Source organism: Trichosurus vulpecula, chromosome 3 (genome assembly GCF_011100635.1).
Source record: "Trichosurus vulpecula isolate mTriVul1 chromosome 3, mTriVul1.pri, whole genome shotgun sequence".
NCBI lineage: Eukaryota > Metazoa > Chordata > Mammalia > Diprotodontia > Phalangeridae > Trichosurus > Trichosurus vulpecula.
The window spans coordinates 157,078,392-157,087,303 of NC_050575.1; positions in this window are offsets into that span (position 1 = coordinate 157,078,392).

Consider the following 8,912-nt stretch of genomic DNA (forward strand, 5'->3'; position numbering starts at 1 on the left):
TGGATTGATTTGAATTCAGATCCTCCTGACTTTAAGGTCAGTGCTCTATCCACTGTGCCACCTAGGTGCCCTCATCTAGCCCATCCCTCTCATTTATAGAGGGGCCTCTGTCTCTTCATTTATAAAATAAAGGGGTTGGATGAGACCATCTCTAAGATCTGTTTCATCCCTAACAATCTTTAAGCCTGAGGCTCAGCCAGGTAAAGGGAGTTGTCTAAGGTCATGCAGTTAAAGTGAGACTAGAACCCAGAGCTCCTGACTGATAAGATCCTTAGAGAGCATCTAGTCCAACCCTTCATTTTACAGATTTGAGCAAGTGACTTGTCCAAGTGGTGTCCCGCAGATGGAAAACATCAGAATTAGGATTCAAACATGGGTTGTTTGATCCCAAATCTTCTTTCCCTATACACACCACTGACTCCCAGTCCAGCTGTCTTCCTGTTAAGGGTGTAGTATGTGTCAACTTAAAGGAGTTAAGAAATCCCCACCCCCAAGAGCCTGGACAGGTCTAAGGTATAAATACAGAGGTAGTCAATACAGAATTTAAGCATCATCTCTAAATGCTTACTTTCAGAACCATGAACAAAAATATAGCTACCCTTATGAGGCAAAAACTTTAAGTACCATGTATTCAGACATCGAATCCCAATCTCTTGAGAGGGAGCGGAATCCTTGATGATCAACTAATTCAAAGTTCTCATCTTTTACATGGGGAAACATAGGCCCAGTAATGATGATCTATAGCTAATTCTAATACTGTAGATCAAAAGTGTCAATTAAGAGTGAAAATTCCCTTAATCTCAAAGAGCAAAAATGAATCCCTCCCTGTGTTCCAGCCAGAAAAGATTGGGAGGCAGAATGGCAGAGGGGATCCCAGCTCTCCCACATATGTGGCTTTGCACAAGTCAGTTTGCCCTCTATTTTTCTCATCTGTAAAATGAAGGCATTCTAGAGGACCCCTTCCAGGTTGAAGTCTATGATCCTGTGGTGCTGAAGGAAGCTAGGATCTTAGGATTTCAGAACTGAGAAGGACCCCGGAGGTATTGAGTCCAGCCCATATCTGAGCAAGCATGCCCTCTATGTTCATTTTTCAGTTGTGTCTGACTCTTTGTGACCCCATTTTAGGGTTTCCTTTGCAAAGATACTGGAGTGGTTTGCCATTTCTTTCTCCAGCTCATTTTACAGATGAGGAACTGAGGCAGCAAACAGGATTAAGTAACTTGCCCAACGTCACACAGCTGATAAGTGTCTGAGGCCAGATTTGAACTCATGAGAATGAGTCTTCCTGATTCCAAGCCCAGTGCTCTGTCCACTGCACCACCTGCCTGCTTTCTGTGTAGGGGGTCCAGCCACACAGTGGTTCACACTAGGATTGTAAGGACTCATCGAGTTTCTTCTTCTGACTTTATGGTTTCTGTCAGTGGTTCCTCCATTAATCCAATCTACCTTGTTTATAACTTTGGGCTTTTGTTTGTCTTCTCCATCTTAATTATGTCTCATAGTTAATCTGTGACCAAATCCTGTCAGTTCTACACCTGTCAGTCCTCTCCTTACTGTTGCCACTGTTACTGTCCAGGGATAGGCCAGACCCACGTAGATAATAGTAATAATAGCCTCATACATCACGCATCCTTTTCTGGCTAATCTCGTCTATCCTTAACACTGCTGCCCTTAATTTCTAGACATGTTATCCCTCCAGTCAAGTCTTTTTTTTTCCCCCAAATCAAAAAGCACTTATTAATAAGCATTCACTATGAGCCAGACACCATGGATACAAAGGCAAAAAGCCACTTTCTTGACAAAAATAACGAGTATCAGGGAGGTTGTGAGTACAAGCACATTAATGCATTAGAGCTATGAGTAGTCAAGCAATCTAGACTATGCCTAAAAAGTTCCTTAACAGGGGATACCCCTCTGACTTAGCAATATCACTACAGACTACTGGAAAGAGAGCTAAAAAAAGAGGAACGGTCTCCCATGCTGTTTTTGTAATGGAAAAGACACGGAAATTAAAGAAGTGTTAATCAGAGAAACCTAGGAAAACTTGCATGATCTGATGCAGAGTAAAGTGAAGGATTCTGTCTCATCAATGCAATGACCTCTGTGATGCCAGGGATATGCCATTTTCTCTACCCCTGCCAGAGTAATAGACTTGGGATCTAAAATAAGACATAAATGGCCACACTGGGAAGTCATTTTATTTGGCTACTGTGGTGAGGGTTTTTCTTCCATCTCCCCAGTTGCGGAGAGAGATCAGAGAGAAATTCTTGTTAATTGAAAAAAAATCTATTTTTTTTTTGTTTAAAAAAGTAAATTAATATAAAAGCAAAGTTTTGAAAAATAGAGTGGAGAGTTAGAACAGGTGTCAAACATAGGAAATCAGATCAAAATATATAATTGGGAAATATTTAACAAAGGAAAAAACAATGCTACTCAGGGATGCCAATTTACAGTTTCACGATCCCTTTTCTATCTGGGTTAACACTGGGTTAGAGTCTTTAATGGCTCCCTCTTACCTACGAAGAGTCAGATTCCTTTGGCATTCATAACTCTTTCTAATCTGCTTCTTGAGAAATGTTTTGATCTTTCAGAGAGAATGGAGAAAAAAAGAAAGATAAGGGCTAAGTAAAAGGCCACCTGCTGTCTCTCTGCTGAGTGGAAGCCAGACCTGTAAAGATCTGAGAGAAGAGTCCAAGTCTCTAGTTTAGGGAGAAGGACATGGACCTTTACCACCTGCTATATGCCCCATAGGTCTTGAAAGTTTCTCCTGCTTAGAATGAATTGAAAAGAGGTAGTCACAAATTCTTTATTATATGGGATGGGTCTCTGGATACAGCGACACAGAGGTAAATTTAGATGTTTAAAAAACAAAAGGTATTATTTTAAAAAATCAACAAAAGAAGTGGCTAGTACCAGGGGAGGAAAGCAGTCTGCTATTGTTTCCTTTGGGATAACTTATTTCTTTGGTTAGAGACACAAAGGTAGAGATAAATTGCACCCATGAAATAACAGCAAACAGCCCTTTTCATTTTTTCCTCCCCCTCAGAACCACCAGCCTTAATTTAATTCAGTTCAACAAGCATTTATAAAACATCAGCATCTCAGGAGCCTATGATAAATGTGGGGAGTGGGCAGAAAGAAAGAGAGAATTTAGGTAAGACACAACCTTCCCTGCTACCCCAATCTTCCCTCCTATTCTCACTTCCTGGAGTACACAATTTATTAGGGGCATCATAAGACAAAATAACACATAAGGGCATTTCTCAAGCATTTCTTTGATCCCTTTCGGTGATGTCTGTTGAGAATACACTGACCCTTTAGCCTGTACCTTGGGGACCAAAGGAGCCATGTAGGGAAGTAGCTGCATTTGGGAGTCTGGGAGACCTGACTTCTAATCCCACCTTAGACATTTACAAGCTGTGTGATCCTGGGCAAGTTACTAAACCTCTCTCAGCCTCAGTTTTCTCATCTATAAAATGGGGATAGTAATACCTATAGAATTTATGTCCTAGTGTTATGAGGACTAAATGAGAACATAAAATGTCTGAACTGGAAGGGATGCTGTAGATCATCCAATTCACTTCCCTCCACTTAACAAAGAAGGAAAATAGCTGTTAAGTATCCAATTACTCTCAGCTTTCAGTGCCATAAACTATTTTGCAAATTCTGAAGTGGTGTATAAACATGTCATCATCATCATCGTTATTACCAGTCGCATGAGATCTATTTACTTTCCCCCTTAGAATCAAGGCACCCAGGCCCTGATCTCATAGGCACTCATCCTTGCTTGTTTTGTACCCAGCATGCAGTCTGACTGGGTTCAGTCCTGAGGAGCCTGGTCTCTGGTGAGAAGGGACCCCCTTTTCTCACATTCAGTTTTGTTAAATTCCCCACTCCAGTCCCCAGAGGGAAAATACCTAAGGACTAGGTCTAGGTATCCTCAAATGGAGAAGTAAGAGAAGTACTCAATGTACTATATGAATCAGGATATGGGACCGGGAATTTATTCCCCTCTTCTACACAAAGGAATGCTAAGTGGAAAAAAACCCACAGTACACATTGGTGTAATGACTAGGACAAAGTTCAGTAGCAACATAACTACTGTTACAACCTGCTAGGAGGCTGACACTTATACATTATCAGAACATGAAGCAATTTGCAAGACTACATTTAGATATTTTACATCAGACCTCCCTCAGGACTATCCTAATAACTCCCAGTGCAAATCTGCTGGATTAATGCCACGATCCACCTGGAAGAGGAGTAAATTGCACAACCCTGATGCCTGAGACCACTATAAATATATATTACCTAGTATGAGCTGAGTCCTCACTGCAGCAAGGCAATTCCTTTATCTATTCCCAACTCCACTCTTCACACAGACCATTTCAGCCTTAGTGTTTCTCCTCGAACCTCCCACAGAACCCCTCCCCCAACCTACCTTCTCAGTTCCTCTACTCAAACTTTACTGGAAAGTGAGACCACTTGCTAAGAGGTTCGTCTCATTCCTGGTTTGCAGAGCCCCTAACCCTTGTGTATCCTATCACCCCACCTGATCCGTATGGCTTTCCTGATTACTGTCTTACTTGCTTCTTTTCATAAATATATTTGCTCTCTATCTGTGTCTTTTGTGTAATAACCATTTGATGGGGAGAAAAAGTTAAACCTGATGAGATTAAACTGTAACCACCCAGGTCTGGGGTGGAACTACTTCCCCCTCCCCACGTCCCACCCCCATGACCAAGGAATGTGGCTTTTATCCTGAACTCCCAAAAGGAATCAAACTCCTAGATGTCAAATATCTAAAGTGGAATAGATAGAGAAAAGCCCAAGTCCAATACCCTCTTGGCAACAGGAGAACTAGGGAACAATCACCCACACATGGCCTACTGGCCACAAAGGAGAGAAACTCCAGTCTCCCTGAGATATGGGATAGGGCATTGTAGATCTATCCAAAAATCCATTTTATACCTAGATCATGCCAGCCAATTACTCTTACATGTGTAACCCCTCTTTCAAAAGCCTCTCCTACAAGAAGCCATAAAAACTGTTACTATATATTTATGAGAAGAGAAGGTAGGAGTTATAGGTAGGACTGTCATTCTATGAGATGCTTCTCCTTATGGAGTCAGGGAGAATGCATTTAAATTTGACTATGATCTATGAGAATTAGATTTAGAATTAGATACTAGAATTAAATATTAGAATTAAATTAGATTTAGAATTAGATAAATTATATAAACTAAGGAGAAGAGAGATATTAGAGACAAAAGATCTAATACCTTCTAATTTCTCTAATAGGTGCAGTGGTACAAAATAGATAAGAATACCTGGGTTAAAAACTAGCCTCAGATATTTCCCGGTTGTGTGATCCTGAGTAAATTAATCTCTGGCTGCCTCAGTTTCCTCATCTTTAAGATGGGAATAACCATAGCATGTATCTCTTAGGGTTGTTGTGAGAATAAAATGAAATAATATCCATAAAGCACTTTGCAAACTTTAAAGTGCTATCTAAATGCTAGCTGTTATTATAGAGAGAAAGAAGGTGAAACTTCTTTCTTGTTAGAACTGTTTCAACTGTTGTTTTATTAGGACATATGAAGTAAATGGTATAGGACTGTGTTTTCAGAAGTGAAGAGAAGTCATCGGCCATTCCAGTGAGGCTTTGAGGGGAGTGAGATCATTATCACAGCTAAAATATTGTCAATAATTGTTCACACATTTGTTTTATTATTGTTTTCATTGTTAATAAATTGCAGTTTAGTAACTTTAATACATGTTTATTTCTAGGGGATTAAGGGATTTAATATATAGAATTATATGAGTAACTACTATTCAGAAAGGCAGTTTGTTAACTAAATAATAATTGATGAACTCAGCTTCATGGATAAATTGAGAGATGTCAAAATATTATTAATTAATGATCAAATATATAAACATGTCCCTGGTTTATCCTAGAGTCAGAATGATAAGATTAAATATAGGAATGAGTTAAGTAGCAGGCCAAGGAATGACCTTTAAGGGATGTTGGTGACCTGTGCAGCCCTATTACAAATGAAGGATAGTCCTACTAACACTGTTACAAGTAAGGGGTTGTCCCATGTAACCCTGCTCCATGAGTACATACATATTTATGTATATACTGTCTTCTAGCTGGAATGTCAGCTTCCCAAAGGCAGAACCTGCCTTAATTTTTTCTTTTGTATTCTCAGCACTTAACAGCACCCAGCAAGCACATGGTAGGCAATTAATAAATGCTGGTTGATTGATTTCCTTGTCTGTAAAATAGTGATAGTATGGCTGAGGAGTTGGACTTGAGGGTCTTAAGGTCCCTTCCAGATCTAAATCTGATGGTCACGCATCTTATTTCATCCTCACAAGGACCTTATAAGGCATGCAGAGCAGGATTTTGTTGTTGTTTTAGGAGTGGGGTTCAGAACTATGATTTCACTGGTGCCAGGAAATTTACCACCTATGTGCACAGGCAACTCCTCTGTGATTTACAGTTTTAGAGAATTTTCTAGATGCACTCAGATTGTATAGGCTGCTGACTGGTCTCCTGCCAGGGTGGGGAACTTGCAACCTCAAGACCACATGTGGCCCTCTAGATCCTCAAGTGTGACACTTTGACTGAATCCAAACTTCTCAGAACAAATCCCCTTAAAAGGATTTGTTCTGTAAAACTTGGACTCAGTCAAGAGGCTGCACCCAAGGACCTAGAAGGCCAGTTTCCCACCTCTGATAGAGGCTAATAGTCACTTACATGGAGTTAAATAGTGTCCTCAGCTGAGAAATTCAGTCATTCTCCAGTCTCAAAGTACACCCCACCCCAACCCCCTTATACGCATTCACCTCCTCAGCCTTCTCACCCACCGCAAACTGTCCCTTAGTCAAGGCAAGAGCTGTCACCAGTCAAGCACGATTCTCCTTCCCCACAGTGGTTTCTATCCTGCTGTCTGAGCTGGTGGGAAACCCCTTGGCACCCTGCATCAAAGGTTGAGGTTGGCAGCCTTTGTGGGTAGCTCTAGCCTCAAGATGATCTGTAATGAGGTTTCTCCTGGCAGCTAGTCAACCCAGCTGCGCAGCACACATGGGCACTATTGAGGAACACCTGCTCTGAGATCCCATAATGTGCTCTGCCACAGGGATGGTTTTCTTCCCTTTGCCTTTCTTCCAATTCCCAAGCATAGCTCCAATATTTTGCTTAATTTTGACAACAATAGTTTACATACTGTGGTTTCCACTTTCCAAAGTGCTTTCACACTCATCATCTCATGAGATTTTGTGATACCTCTGGGAGGTAACAGACAGGGCAAAGATTATTCTCCCCCTGTTGTGGGCCAAGTCTGATTCAGGCTAGAAGTTCGAGTTTGAAATTGTAATGAAATAAGACACTCAAAGACCATCTAACCATTAACAAAAGGGTGCTTACCTAGCAATAGCATGAAAAAAATATTCAGCAAGGATACAACATGGATTGAATTGGGTTCAGCTTCTCTGCCTTCACATTCACCATGGTGCCATTCTAGTTAGAATCTCATCATAGCCTGAGGCAGGAGCTCTGGGAAAGAGTCCTAGCTCAGAAATCAGTGGAGAGGGAGGAGGGATGGGGGGCTTGAGTCTTACTATGCTAATTAGGCAACTCTAAGGTGGCTGGGAAGGATCCTCATAGTGAAAGAGATGGGCTATTATGATTGCCAGGAAGGATGTTCGAGGGTAGGTGGGCCAAAGGTTACTACATACTATTATGGGAGAAATAGCTCCTCTCTGAGTTCATGTGGTGGGTAACTGTTACCAAATATATATTTACTCCAATGCAGAAATTATTGAGGTGTCATTATTATGCTCAAGCATAGGTTCAAGCCTTAGAGAAAACCTAAATTACTATAAATATTCTGACAAGGCTTCTTTAGGCAAAATTATGTCAGAGAAACAAAGAAATAATTCTTTTACATATCGCAATCTTGTACAGTCTTCTTAAGCCATAAAAGTTAAAGAGAAGATAGGTCCATAATCCCATACTTCCTGCAATGTCATAAAAGTTAAATTTAGTTAAATAGTCATAATTGTATATGTCTCCTAAGGAAATAAACTTCATCGAACAAATTCTGTAGGTAAACTAATTCAGATTACAGATTAAATTCCATTTAGAAGTTTGATAGACTGATTGAGGAAGAGGACACCAAGGAGTCAGGGTAGGTCGGCCAGGTGATGAAGTAGATAGAGCACTGGGCCTAGAGTCAGGAAGACACATCTTTGTGAATTCAAATCTGTCCTCAGACACTTACTAGCTGTGTGACTCTGGGCAAGTCTCTTAATCCTGTTTGCCTCAGTTTCCTCATCATTCCTAAAATGAGCTGGAGAAGGAGATGGTGAGCTGCTCCAGTATCTTTGCCAAGAAAACCCCACATGGGGTCACAAGGAGTTGGACATGACTGAAAAAATGACTTGACAACAAAAGGAGTCAGCCACAGATGAGATTCTTCCTCTGGCTTCTTATCTAAGGAATGTTTAAAACTGCAAGTAAATTTTTACATCCCGTGGGACAGGCTTTGGTCAGGCATGATCAATATCAGCCAAAAGTTGCAGGAGGAATAAATGGAAATGAAAAATTCCCATAGCTATGCTCAACTCATAAGGGATAGTTTGATTATGATCAAACCGAAGTCCAGTTCAGTGCAGAGGTGGGTGACCTTTTTAATCTGGTAAGAGGCCTATGCACCAGGAGCATCTCTGTTGATTGGATAGGGGGGCAAAGTAGAAGTTACAGAGGCATGCCTGAGCCCTAAGCAGCAAAGAAGTGGTAAAGAACGGGAGAAAGAAAAGGAATGAGAGGGTATGAGAAAAGGAAACAGAGAGGGGAAAAAAAAACAGAAAAGGAAGAGATGTGTGTGGTGGGAAGGGGTAGAGAG